We start from the raw sequence: 14860 nt of genomic DNA on the forward strand, positions 1-14860 counted from the left end.
TTGTCTATCTTCTTGAAGAGGCCATGCATTTCATTTAGCCTTTGATGGTCGTCTGTTTCATCACAGATACTGGTGAGATAGTGTGTCTTGTCAGTTAGGCAGCTGGGCTGTAGTCTTCGGTAAAAAATTTTGAATGCTCCTTCATATTTCTTCATTGTGCTTAGCTCTTCGATCAGCAGTAGAGTAGTGTTCAAAATCCAGGAATTCTTCGCATGAGGGACCTTAGTAACCTGTTCAGGAAGAGACGAATTGATTATTTCCTTCATTTTGTCCCATATTGGGGGGCTACTCCTTCCTCTGTTAATTGCTAGAGTTTGGGTCATGTTCTTTGTCTACACTCTTTGAGGCTATTTTTGTCTATAACACCAACATGCCTCATTCTTGCCGTCTTGATCAATTTCAGATTTATCTGCATTTTCATGGCCAGCGTAGTACTGGTCACTGCAAGAGTCTGCACCAGGATAGGTCTCGCAATTCTGGACCGAAGTGTGCCAGGGTTGCACCATCAAAATGTAATCAGCCTGATTTCTATCCCTTTAAACTCTAGAACTCCTTCCCAACAGGCCTTGGAAGGCCCAACGGTACCGACCGGCCGCCGTGTCATGCTCAACTACAGGCTTCACTGGATGCGCATCTGGAGGGTCGTGTGTTCAGCACAGCGCTCTCCCGGCCGCATGTAAGTTTACGAGACCGGAGCCACTACTTCTCAATCAAGTAGCTCCTCAGTTCGCCTCATAAGGGCTGAGTGCACCCCGCTTGCCAGCAGCGCTGCGAAGACCGGATGGTCACCCATCCAAGTGCTAGCCCAGCCCGACAGTGCTTAACTTCGGTGATCTGACGGGAACCGTTGTTACCACTGCGGCAAGGCCGTTGGCTTCTATTCCTTTCCCCGGGAGAAACTCATGTGTTGCGACGTCTTGGATGATGTTGGAAAAGGATATTATAGACAGGCAAGTTGTTATTCACACAAAATTCCAGGAACTGTTCCGTAAATCCATTCCTCACTCCCAAGCCGTGAAGTCCGACCAAAGGTCTTACGTGTTGTTCGTCTACAGTCTCACCTATCTACTCTTTACAATCACCATGAATGACTAATATTCCCCTTATAGGTAACTTTATGGTGGTATTTTCTAGAAACTTATGAAATTCATCAATTTCTATGTTCAATGAAGCTACAGTTTGAGAATAAACCTGAATAATGCTGATATTGCAAGGAGAAGCTTCCTTTTTAATGGAGATTATTCTATCACAAATGGGCTCATAGCCCATAACAGCATTACTGGGGCTCTTAGGAATCAGTATAGCGTTGCTACTTCTACTCATATCCAGAAAAATAGACTGTATTTTTTGCTTAAGGCACGAAGTGACTATATATTTTCCAGTGTGTCTCGCTGAGTCCAAGTACCTCTAGATCAGGGGCGGGCAGGAATCCTGCACATGTGCGGTGCAATTGCACGCGTGCAGTTAACAGGTGTTCTGCGTGCACACAGGGGCAAGCTGGCCACCCGCTTATCTCCCATCCCCACCATACCTTCTGTCCGCTCCTTCCTCTGTAATGCGTTTTGTTTCCTAGCTTGCTTTATTGAGTGAATGAATAAGGTTAGTAGGAGTGCTTGTAAGAAATCATGGTTTGAAAGCGTACCTATTACCTACGATACGTTTTATTTAATTATCACAGGTGGAGTTTCCAGACGTTTAATATCTGGAACAAAATTTCTACATACAGACAAACACAAACAGTTACGTAAATTTTCATCACTGATGTTTGCTCTTAACCGAGACTTATTAATTCAGCAAATGTTTTTCCAGCTCTCGCCATATTAAGCGCAGTCTTATAACTTGCACATACCGCTGGGCTATTATTGTTGTCGTCCTGAAAACTTGAAAACAGTGCTCCATAAAATGTTAAATCATTTAGATGAGAGACATGACGAGAGAAAGTCGCAGATCTCTCGTGACAACAGCAACTACGACAAATTCAAATGGCTGTGAGCGCTATGGGACTTAACTGCTGTGGTCATCAGTCCCCTAGAACTTAGAACTACTTAAACCTAACTAACCTAAGGACATCACACACATCCATGCCCGAGGCAGGATTCGAACCTGCGACCATAGCGGTCGCGCGATTCCAGACTGTAGTGCCTAGAACCGCTCGGCCACTCCGGCGGGCCAACTACGACAGATTCATCTGGTATCGTCAGATCGCTCTTCTTAAGCTCAGTCAATTCCCCATCCGCTCAGAATCCGACAATAAATTGTACTCGTTCTTGTGAAATTTATTATAATGGCCTTCAATACTAAACTTCCGTTGACCAGCGAGAATACTGTCTCATATTAAACATTTCGAATTTTCACGTTTTTGCACAAAGAAAAAAATGATTCTCCCATTACTTTTTAAAAGATAGCAAATCTCCACTTCTCCGTTTCTTGAAATACAACGTTCACTACATAGTGCTCGCTTCGCATCAACGTCCGCAGCTTAGCCTGGCACTACACTGCCGCAACCTGCCGGCTGTCGCCACAGCCCCGGTCGACGCCTGCACGCGAGCAGCATACGTGCAGCGCTGTGCCCTCATGAGCCGCGTGCAACGTTTGCCCGCGCCTGCTCTAGATCATGAAGATCCATTTCTCCCTCCACGATAGCAAGCTTTCCTGTCTGTAAGAGACCTCCCACGTCCCGTGTTACTATCGTTTTAACGATTTTCAGGGATGGTCTAGACTGATTTGCTCATTCCGAGGCTCCTCTCAACCCTGTTCTTCCCTCCCCAATTTAAGACTGAGTAAAGCCATTATAAGGTTGTCTTGGGAAAATGACAGTGGTGGTTTCTCGTTGCCATTCACTATTTAAATTAGGCCGCCCCTAACATGGAGTCAGATGCCTTTTGTAGCCGTTCTTCTGGAGAACGTACGCTACAGGTTTGCCTCTTCCGATGCCGCCGCCGTACCGAATTCCATCTTCTCCGCCGCAGATGCCGTTGAGGTCTTCACCGCAACCCTGGCAACGGGTCTTATGACAGGATGCTACTATCCGGAGCTAGATAAACCCTGGTTTTTTAACGGGGTTTATACAATTTCTGCCGGCCGAAGTGGCCGTGCGGTTAAAGGCGCTGCAGTCTGGAACCGCAAGACCGCTACGGTCGCAGGTTCGAATCCTGCCTCGGGCATGGATGTTTGTGATGTCCTTAGGTTAGTTAGGTTTAACTAGTTCTAAGTTCTAGGGGACTAATGACCTCAGAAGTTGAGTCCCATAGTGCTCAGAGCCATTTGAACCATTTTTTACAATTTCTGCTCCTTCTTCGTCATTACTTGCGAGATGAGACACCGGCCTTGCGACCAACAGGGGGGCAACGCATACCACTGCAGTAAAAAAAAAAAAAAAAAAAAAAAAAAAAAAAAAAAAAAAAAAAAAAAAAAATTAGTACGATGCGCTTCTCGAGGTTTATGGGCACAAGGATTCAAGTAGTGGTGTGAGCGCAAACTATTGAGGCGTCAGACTAGACGTTTTCCATGCTATTCTCGTCTCATGTCATCTTCTTTTTTTCTTATATTCCACCAAACACTTCTATGGCTTCAATGAATCATCATAACAGAACAATAATAGTATATTCATCATTTTTACACAATCGCGGCGAGGCATGATAAGAAAATACGATGAAATGAACATTTATTTATTGATACATTCATCAGTGTATCGCGAATACAGGTACATTGTTCAGGCCAAGTAGCCCAGTATGATTCCATTGTAAACAGGCACACCCAGTGTACATTATGATAATAACGAATTATGATGGAAAGATGATGAGCTCGAAAAAGCAGTGTATAAACTATGTCATTTAGGAAAAAGAAACCAAACTTCAGTGTGTCAATAAAGAAAACTAAACTCATGGTTCATTATGGGAAGTATCCCACTCGCTCAAAAATAATAGTAGATAATACCCACTTGGGAAGGGCCTAGCTTTAATTTTTTAGGATGTGATATAAGCTATGATACGACAAGGATATAGAAAATAAGATCAACGAATATCAGTCAGTATACGGAATAATCAACAGAATACTCCAAAACAAAATAGGGAAAGAACTAAACTAAAATGTTATGAAACCATGGATGCACCTGTTTTTATGTGTGGAAGTGTGTCATGTATCGCTAAAAAATGTTGTGAAAGTAAACGACAAGCTGCATTTCTGAGGAAAGTTAGAGATGTTACCAGGGAAGACCATATAAGAAATGAGGATAGTAGGTATCAACCAGATATTAATAATATTAATGAAAAGATTGAAGAAAATAAAACATTATGGAAACATCGCCTACAAACAATGAGTGTAAAGAGAATCTCGCGTCAGACCATGCTTCACCAGGCAGGAAAAGGAACGGATGTAGAAAAACCCACAACGAGGTGGCAGTGAAAAGTGAAGAAGGAAGAGGCACACGTACTGTATTCAACGGTCATGTAAAATTTGAGGCTCAGTTACTCGAAAAACCTTGAAAAGAGCATATTATTAAAGCACAATTTGTTACGTTTAAGTATGTTCTGCAATCGTGCGAAACTGAGAAAATTCGGTGACCCTTTAGGAGTAACCTTCCCTTGGGGGAAGCATATCGTCAGTTACAGATAGAGGAAGCCAAGCCTGCGAGCGGGACTAATAGGCCCGTGATCGATGCAGGCGAGCCTCAGTGAGCCAAGCCTGCTAGGGCATCCGTCACCCCACTGCTGCTGACTCATAGCTGGTTGTCTCTGCTACATGAGAGACTATTGATCGTGAAAGGTTTTGTCCAGGAGACGTTTCCTTCGGCCTGTTAGACACAAGTTTTTGCTTTGTAGTCCTGTCTACCTAATTAATTACCTAGCGCTCAATGAGCTGTGGCTCTGTTTTTCTGTTTTCCTGTTAGTGGTTGATTAATGAAGATTGTGGACTTTTGAGCTGTCCAAGTTTTGAGTTTTAGTGGCCTAATCTGTTGCTAAGTCCGCTGGCGCAGCGACTGTCTCTGACAAGATGGTTTCGGCCTGTTGTCTCGCGAAGTTTGCCGATGTTCACGGCGGCGTGAAGGTCTGCCGCCGGCAACCTGAGGTGTAGGTACAGGACTCTACCAAAGCCCTGTTCTGATGGTTTTCAACCTTCTAATGAGGGTTTGAGTGGCATAGCCAAACACAGGGCAGACATATTCTAGTATGGGTCGGATTAAGGTACAATACACTCTTACTCTCGCACTAGCTATGAGGTTGCTAACTTGCATTTGTTCGTAGGGAGCGATCTGTCATCGGTAAATAGGAAAATCGTCTGCAACCAAGATCGCTCGGTATTGTTTATTTTATTTCACACTGACCGGTTTAGACATAATCTTTCTGTCATCATCAGATGTACAATGTACCAAAAATGAAGCCATTACAAGCAGACTTTATCATTGTGTACTAACCTGTATATCAGTGATAAGAAGTACATAAACATTAGTTTACACATCTTCGGACAATTCTTATTAACACGCATACTTGCCACCAATTCAGTGAGAACGCTTTCCACTCATAGGGAACGACATCACGTTGGCCTGCCAGACACATAGAAAAGAGCACACAGAATATCAATTGCACCAACTGTATGCCCGAGAGTGGAGGTGAAGCTGCTAACTTGGTTTAGTATAGTAGTTCATATAATCTGTGGCTCACTTTCGTCCTTACACCTTCAATGTGCCTACGCCGTGTAAGACGACGGTCAATTGTCATTCAAAGCCACTCTCATCCTCAGTCCGTAAGTAGCGTGTATACTTCATCCAGATGTACTTCTTTCTATCTCAGGGAACATGTGCTTTCAGTGTATATCACTTGTTTTCGTTTCTGTATGTTCCCAATAGGTGGCAGAATCTGCCTGAAGGAAGCTATTTAGCCGGCCGGGGTGGCCGAGCGGTTCTAGCCGCTACAGTCTGGAACTACGTGACCGCTACGGTCGGAGGTTCGAATCCTGCCTCGGGCATGGATGTGCGTGATGTCCTTAGGTTAGTTAGGTTTAATTAGTTCTAAGTTCTAGGGGACTGATGACCTTAGAAGTTAAGTCCCATAGTGCTCAGAGCCATTTTTTGAAGCTGTTTATTGCAGTTTCAGCATATCTTCGAGACATAAAGGTAATATCTGTTTATTTAATTAACTTTGCACTAGAATGTGTTTAGAAATAGAGCAGAAACGGGAACTCCACGAGTTTGCATTGTGTCCACCATTTGACGTTACGAGTACAGTGGTCTCACAAAATGGTGACAAAGTAAGCAAAGTGTTGTTGTGAATTGGAATATGCGACGGAGCAAGCTTGCATTTATCTGGAAAGGCTAATTGTCACAATTTGGGACTGTGAGACCCTGAAAATCCTCATGAAATTGTGGCGCATGAACTATATTCGCCGAAGGTTAATGTTTTCTGTGCAATGTCATAGACGAAGCTCTGTAGGTCGTTTTTCGTCTGTTAGAAGACTGTGACGGGTATCTCTTACCTTTATATGTTGCCGTTGTGGTTGTCCTCCGACTGACCAATGATTCCTAGAATTTTATCTTCCAACACGACGGGGTACCCTTTACTGGAGCATCGATGTTGGTCACTACCTTAACGACGAACTTTCTCATGGCTGGATAGAGCGTAGAGGTGAAGATGGAACGCCTTGTGACTTTTTCTTTCTGGAAGTACATTAAGGATCGTGTTTATGCACCCCACTGTCAAGAATACTGGAACAGCTCAGAGAAGGAAGAAGAGGAAGATTGGGTTTAACGTCCCGTCGACATCGAGGTCATTAGAGACGGAGCACAAACTCGGATTGTGTCAAGAATGAGAAACAAAATCGGACGTGCCCTGACAAAGGAACCATACCGGCATTTTCCCAGAGCGATTTAGGGAAATCACGGAAAACCTAAACCTGGATGGCTGGACGCGGGTTTGAACCGCCGTTCTCCCAAGTGCCAATTCAGTGTGCTACCCACAGCGCCACCTAGGTCGGTAACAGCTCAGAGAATGCATGAGTGCTGTTGTGATGACCACTGACGGGCCGTTCGGACGCAAGTTGTGGAACGAAGTTGATTACCGCTTAGACGCTTGTGACCAGATGGGCACTCATAGAAAATTTGTAGAGTGCAAAATCAATCTCGGTGAATTTACGGTTCTATATATGCATGAATCATTTGTCCATGTAATACTTTGGAAACTACAGAGATTTGAAAACGAATGAATCATTTATAGTAGCCCTTTACTTTTTCGCCGGCCGCGGTTGCCGAGCGGTTCTAGGCGCTTCAGTCCGGAACCGCGCGATTACTACGGTCGCAGGTTCGAATCCTGCCTCGGGCATGGATGTGCGTGATGTCCTTAGGTTAGTTAGGTTTAAGTAGTTCTACGTTCTAGGGGACTGATGACCTCAGATGTTAAGTCCCATAGTGGTCAGAGCCATTTGAACCATTTTTTACTTTTTCGATGTAACACTGGACATTCATTCAGCCTAAACTTTCACGTTCTAGAGGCACTATTTTCGTAAATTTTAGGGGATTAACATTGAGTTTTCTGAGTATTGCACATATTTCAGTTATCTTCTGTGGCAAACAGTATTCACTTTGAATATGTTCTAAACTTTTAGTGAATCATAGCAACTTTTTAAAATTTAGTATTTCAATATTATTTTGTCCCACAGCAATGAATTTACCATCAGTATAAACTTTTCAATCATGAAATCTAAGTGCAAGACTGAGGAGGCTGTGCTGTGTCCTTGGAGATGCAAGATGACTGCTCGATGCCACAGTCGGGGGATGGGGGGCCTTTCGCTACTCTCCTAGTGAACGCTATGGCCTGCATTTTGTCTCCATGTAGCGTGATTCACCATTTTTCGGTACAGCTTTCTGTTTTTGTCAGTACATTCTGCAAGCGCCTCGTAGCTAGATATATGGCATCCGCAATCCAGCAAGCTCAGATACTGCGTCAGCGCCGCCGCAAAACCACAGCAGAGCTCCCCCACTGAGAGCAATACTTCCGTCGGTGATTCTGCGTCACGTGGCGCTACCCAGGTTCCTGTTTCCCCTCCTACGGCGCACTTCTTGCGTGCGTCCGCGCTCCTCGCCTCCATCAGCGAGATTGTATCGAGCATACCGCGGCAGATCCCGCCGCAGTCACGTCACCCGTCATGGCTGCCACCACGTAAGTTCACAATAGCTGAGTCACTGCTCAGAATCGCAGTCAGTCTGGAATGCTAGAAGTATCCGCATACAAGCAGGAGAAATATTGCATTTCATTCCCGAGTAGATGTGGACGCGTGTTTACTGAGCCCCTTATGCTGGTGTCGGACCTGGTTATACAGCGGTAAAGCGTGTGCTTGGAAACCGAAAGGTCGCAAGATCGAGTCCCGGTCGATCCACGGAAATTTTCAGTCTGCCTTTGATCTCGCATTCACTTCTCAACGATGTGAGGAATCATTAGCAACGACGCGAGGTTCCGGTTCCGCGTATAACTGTAGGTTCTGTTTCTCCGGTTAGATAACTGGGGTGGATTAGGGACACGTAACGAAAAGTTCGGAGTAGGTGTTAAAATCCATGGAGAAGAAATAAAAACTTTGAGGTTCGCCGATGACATTGTAATTCTGTCAGAGAGAGCAAAGGACTTGGAAGAGCAGTTGAATGGAATGGACAGTGTCTTGAATGGAGGGTATAAGATGAACATCAACAAAAGCAAAACGAGGATAATGGAATGTAGTCGAATTAAGTCGGGTGATGCTGAGGGAATTAGATTAGGAAATGAGACAATTAAAGTAGTAATGGAGTTTTTTCTATTTGGGGAGAAAAATAACTGATGATGGTCGAAGTAGAGAGGATATAAAATGTAGACTGGCAATGGCAAGGAAAGCGTTTCTGAAGAAGAGAAATTTGTTTAACATCGAGTATTGATTTAAGTGTCAGGAAGTCGTTTCTGAAAGTATTTGTATGGAGTGTAGCCATCTATGGAAGTAAAACATGGACGATAAATAGCTTCGACTAGAAGAGAATAGAAGCTTTCGAAATGTGGTGCTACAGACGAATGCTGAAGATTAGATGGGTAGATCACATAACTAATGAGGAGGTATTGAATAGAATTGGGGAGAAGAGGAGTTTGTGGCACAACTTGACTAGAAGAAGGGATCGGTTGGTAGGACATGATTTGAGGCAGCAAGGGATCACCAATTTAGTACTGGAGGGCAGCATGGAGGGTAAAAATCGTAGAGGGAGACCAAGAGATGAATACACTAAGCAGATCCAGAAGGATGTAGGCTGCAGTAGGTACTGGGAGATGAAGAAGCTTGCACAGGATAGAGTAGCATGGAGAGCTGCATCAAACCATTCCCAGGACTGAAGTCCACAACAATAACAACAAGTCACCGAAGTGACCTCCAATTGGAAGACTTTCACCCGTCAATTAAGAAACACGGAATTATTGTTACCTCAAGCTGATTGTAAACGAGGGTGTGGTGAACTACGTTTGCTACTCACAGAAAGTCTGATCGTCGACAGCGGGGAGGTAGTTTTCGTCTGCACTCCACTCAGTCACGACTGAATACACCTACTAGCCCTGTGAGTGGTCTATATCATTTCAGTGGCAGTTAGCGCCTCTGTTGGCAAGGTCACATTCTTTGCCACCTAGATAGCACCTAGGGGACTGCTGGATGCACCAGATTTTGAGGTGATTCTTTCCCTACGTTGCAACGTTCTTGTTGCCGACAACTTTAATGCCAAGCATGAAGCCTGGAATTTTTTTGACACCAACACCAGAGGGATGCGACCAGGTCTACACCTCTGAACAGCATAATACAGCTGCCACCGTCTGTATGGTGCCAGAATTCAATACCAGGACAGATTAAATGGAACGTAGGTCAACATAACGCATCGATTATACTCTACCTCGTGTTCGTAAAGTCTTCTGATAAACAATTGACAAGGTTGAACCAAGGGTAGTGACGTGACTTTAACTGTGACTTTAAAAAGATTATATAACGTAACCTGACTAGGATCAATACGAATAACAGTGATTGAGAGCTGATCCCTGAAACAAACTACCACAATGAGCTTAGACTGGACAACAACTGCTGCTGAAGTGGGTGCACAGTAAAGTAAGAGAAATTCGCTCTAAAGATTCCTTGTGCCGGTGCTGCAAAATACTCACCATACACATGTAGAAAAGTCGAGACGCAGTGCCCTGCGCACCTCGGCAATGGGTCGAACAGCGGACCTCCGTCTGCTTCTCTCGTTCGCATCCACCTTTGCGTCCACACTCCAAGTCCAAAACCAAATCTCCTCCTCGGTTCACGACCGAAATTCAACTGCACTCCTCTGCAGTTCTCTGCTCCTCACACTATACACAAATCTGCAAAAAGCTCCACATGGAGTTTGCGCCAAAAAGCTAGAAGAACCAACTGAGAACTTGGAAAGCACTCCCAGGCCAACTGTGCATCACTTCGTGTACTATACAGCCTCCCCCCATAAGACGGGAAAAAAACTGTTCCTCCAGTCCTAGCACATCTTCAGGCATTGAACAGTCATCCCTTGACTTGCGCCATAGGGTGGTGGGGTTTCGGGTTCCACTGAATAGGTCAGGAGTTCACTACACTCGGCTGGCGGCTACACGGGTAGCGGAGGCTGTGTGGCGTGGACTGGGCTGTTTTTTAGGTTAGGAGGCCTCGGGAAAGTACGGGGTGGGCTGCAATCTCAAAGGGTGCATGGCAAATACAGGACGTACTTGGATCAAGGAACAATCGGAATTGTAGTTGTAAATTGTTGCAGTTGTGCTGGGAAAGTCCCTGAGTTTCAAGCGCCAATAGAAAGCACAGAAGCTGAAATCTTTATAGGTACAGAAAGCTGGCTAAAGCCTGAAATAAGTTCTGCAGAAATTTTTACGAAGTCTCAGACGGTGTTCAGGAAAGATAGATTAGGCAGAATTGCTGGTGGAGTGTTTGTGTCTGTCAGTAGTGGTTTATCTTGTAGTGAAGTCGAAGTAGATACTCCGTGCGAATTGGTGTGGGTGGAGGTTATACTTAACAGCCGAACTAAGTTAATAATTGGCTCCTTCTACCGACCCCCAGACTCCGATGATATAGTTGCTGAACAGTTCAGAGAAAATTTGAGTCTCGTAACAAATAAATACCCCACTCATACTGTTATATTTCGAGGGGACTTCAACCTTCCCTCGATATGTTGGCAAAAATACTTGTTCAAAACCGGTGGTACGCAGAAAACATCTTCCGAGATTGTCCTAAATGCTTTCTCCGAAAATTGTTTCGAGCAGTTAGTCGACGAACCCACGCGAATTGTAAATGGTTGCGAAAACACACTTGACCTCTTAGCCACAAACAATGCAGAGCTAATAGAGAGCATCATGACTAATACAGGGATCAGTGATCACAAGGTCGTTGTAGCTAGGCTCAATACCGTTTCTTCCAAATCCACCAGAAACAAACGCAAAATAATTTTATTTAAAAAAGCGGATAAAGTGTCACTAGAAGTCTTCCTAAGAGACAATCTCCATTCCTTCCTGCCGGCCGGAGTGGCCGAGCGGTTAAAGGCGCTACAGTCTGGAACCGCACGACCGCTACGGTCGCAGGTTCGAATCCTGCCTCGGGCATGGAAGTGTGTGATGTCCTTAGGTTAGTTAGGTTTAAGTAGTTCTAAGTTCTCGGGGACTTATGACCACAGCAGTTGAGTCCTATAGTGCTCAGAGCCATTTCAACCATTTGATCCATTCCTTCCGAACTGACTATGCAAATGTAGACGAGATGTGGCTCAAATTCAAAGATATAGTAGCAACAGCAACTGAGAGATTCATACCTCATAAACTGGTAAGAGATGGAACTGATCCCCCATGGTACACAAAACAGGTCCGAACGCTATTGCAGAGGTAACGGAAAAAGCATGCGAAGTTCAGAAGAACGCGAAATCCCGAAGATTGGCTAAAATTTACAGACGCGCGAAATTTGGCGCGGACTTCAATGCGAGATGCCTTTAATAGGTTCCACAACGAAACATTGTCTCGAAATTTGGTAGAAAATCCGAAAAAATTCTGGTCGTATGTAAAGTACACAAGCGGCAAGACGCAGTCAATACCTTCGCTGCGCAGTGCCGATGGTACTGTTAACGACGGCTGTGCCGCTAAAGCGGAGTTATTGAACGCAGTTTTCCGAAATTCCTTCACCAGGGAACACGAATAGAATATTTCAGAATTTGAAACACGAACAGCTGCCACCATGAGTTTCTTAGAAGTAGATACCTTAGGGGTTGCGAAGCAACTCAAATCGCTTGATACGCGCAAGTCTTCAGGTCCAGATTGTATACCGATTAGGTTCCTTTCGGATTACGCTGATACAATAGCTCCCTACTTAGCAATCATATACAACCGCTCGCTCACCGATAGATCTGTACCTACAGATTGGAAAGTTGCGCAGGTCGCACCAGTGTTTAAGAAGGATAGTAGGAGTAATCCATCAAACTACAGACCTATATCATTGACGTCGGTTTTCAGTAGGGTTTTGGAGCATATACTGTATTCAAACATTATGGATCACCTCGAAGGGAACGATGGTTTCAGAAAACATCGTTCTTGTGCAACACAGCTAGCTCTTTATTCGCACGAAGTAATGGCCGCTATCGGCAGGGGATCTCAAGTTGATTCCGTGTTTCTAGATTTCCGGAAAGCTTTTGACACCGTTCCTCACAAGCGAAGGGGTGTGGCCACCGCGCCATATGTCAAGCTCACGGTGGTTTTGGGAGGAATTGTGGTGAAACTTAGTGCCACCGTTACGTCATTAACCCACCTTACGCGAACTTCTGAGCTCTGATCTTTTTTTCACATGTGTCGACACCTTGCTATGTGAAGAGTTGACGAGCCCGCTGGTGACGTCACAGCGCGTCATGCTTTTGCACCGTTACAGACAACATATGACATATATTCGCAGTTATGAATCCGTACAAGCATCGGCCGTGTAAGGGAATGACGACGATGAAAATTCGTACCGGACTGAGACTCGAATACGCGATTTCGTACTTTACGTGAGCAGTCGCCTTAACTGCTTTGGCTATACGTGCACGACTCACAGGTAGACCCAAACTTCCGTATACCTTCGTTCCTGTATCACGACCTGTACTCGTACACTTATTATATAACGCCCGTACAGGGGAGGACATGATAATTGAAAGTCGCTGCCTGGTAATGACGGATAAATACAATATTATGTAAATTGAAGATTGAGAGGGAGAAAGAAAAGGAAAGGGAAGGAACTGATGATATCAGCTGCATTGGGACTTTATCCAGAATCAGCGCCGACGAGTGAAAACGTGTGCCAGACAACGACTCAAACCCGGGATCTCCTGCTTATTAAACAATCGCAATAACCACAGCGCCATCTGGACGCAGTGTTATCATAAATCCACGGATTATCTCGGCACACTGCCCGACCGACCCGCATTCTCACCTAACGTCACCTACCCACAGTCCCCATCCATGAGCTCCACTTCCGCTAATTTTAGATCCCCTCAGGAGGTCGAACGACATTGTGCATCCACACTGAGGTTTGTGGATTCATTGTATAATTGATTCGCCTCGAAGGGAAATGAGTCCACGACCTTTAGTGCAGATGCACAGTATCGTTCGACCTCCAGTGGGAATCCAAAATTAGCAAGCACGGACATGGAAGGGGACTGGGCGTAGGTGGCGCTAGGTTGGAATGTGAATTGGCAGGGGAGCGTGCTGAGATAGTCCATGCATTTGTGGTCTCGCTGTCTCCTGATGGCGAGGTGGTTAATGGAGCTGCGTAGTAAACAGGAGATCCCGGGTTCGAGTCCTGATTCGCCGCACATTTTCACTCGTCGCTGCTGATTCCGCTAAAGGCCCGATGCAGCTGATATCATTTCCTTCCCTTTCTCTCCCCTCGATCTTCAGTTTACATAATATGTATCACAGCTGAAGATTCCGAATTGTGCCTGTTCTTTCGGACATGTCCGAAAAAACAAACACCACGCATTCATATAAAAAATATGATATTGCAGTGCCTGTGTTGTCAATAATAACGATGCAATGTTCCTTCGGACGCAAGAACGACGGCATGGAAGTTTTCATTGTCGTCATTCCTGTATACAGCTGATGGTTGTTCATATTCGCAACTGCAGATATGTTTCAAGTATTTCCCTGCAGTACCTGTTCCTTCGCACATGTATCTCCGAAGGAGCATTGCATCGTTCTTCTTAACAACGCACTCACTCCGTCTTCAGGCCACAAGTGGCCCATCGGGACCATCCGACCGCCGTGTCATCCTCATTGAGGATGCGGATAGGAGGAGCTTGTGGTCGGCACACCGTTCTGCCGGTCATTATGATGGTTTTCTTTGACCGGAGCCGCTACTAATCGGTCGAGTAGCTACTCAATTGGCATCGCGAGGCTGAGTGCACCCCGAAAAATGGCAACAGCGCATGGTGGCCCGGATGGTCACCCATCCAAGTGCCGGCCACGTCCGACAGCGCTTAACTTCGGTGATCTGACGGGAACCGGTGTATCCACTGCGGCAAGGCCGTTGCCTCTTAACAACGCAGGCATTGCAATATCGTATTGCAGAGGAAGGTAGTAGGCATCTTTGAGCCGAATTTCAAACTTCTTCACCGCATTGGGAAACAAACATGGGTTTTCGTATAAGTGGTCGTTTAGTGGTGTTCCATAGTGTATATTGTGAACAACAATGTTCGTATAAAACTTCTTTCGAGTATTCCCGAAGTTACCGTTGTATCTGTAGATTTCGTTCCGTTAAGAACAACGTGTTGAATTCTATCTGCTAGGAACTCCTGAAACTGGTCACAAATCAGGTACGATACTCGATCATCTCGTATTTCACGAAACTACAG

General features: G+C 45.1%; 2 pseudogenes; both read right to left on the reverse strand.

The window, feature by feature from the left end:
- Window positions 1–757: 757 nt before the first annotated feature.
- LOC126185887 (5S ribosomal RNA) lies at window positions 758–875 on the reverse strand (annotated as a pseudogene).
- Window positions 876–14422: 13547 nt separating this feature from the next.
- Window positions 14423–14540, reverse strand: LOC126185439 (5S ribosomal RNA; annotated as a pseudogene).
- Window positions 14541–14860: the final 320 nt, after the last annotated feature.

Source organism: Schistocerca cancellata, chromosome 4 (genome assembly GCF_023864275.1).
Source record: "Schistocerca cancellata isolate TAMUIC-IGC-003103 chromosome 4, iqSchCanc2.1, whole genome shotgun sequence".
Taxonomy (NCBI): Eukaryota; Metazoa; Arthropoda; class Insecta; order Orthoptera; family Acrididae; genus Schistocerca; species Schistocerca cancellata.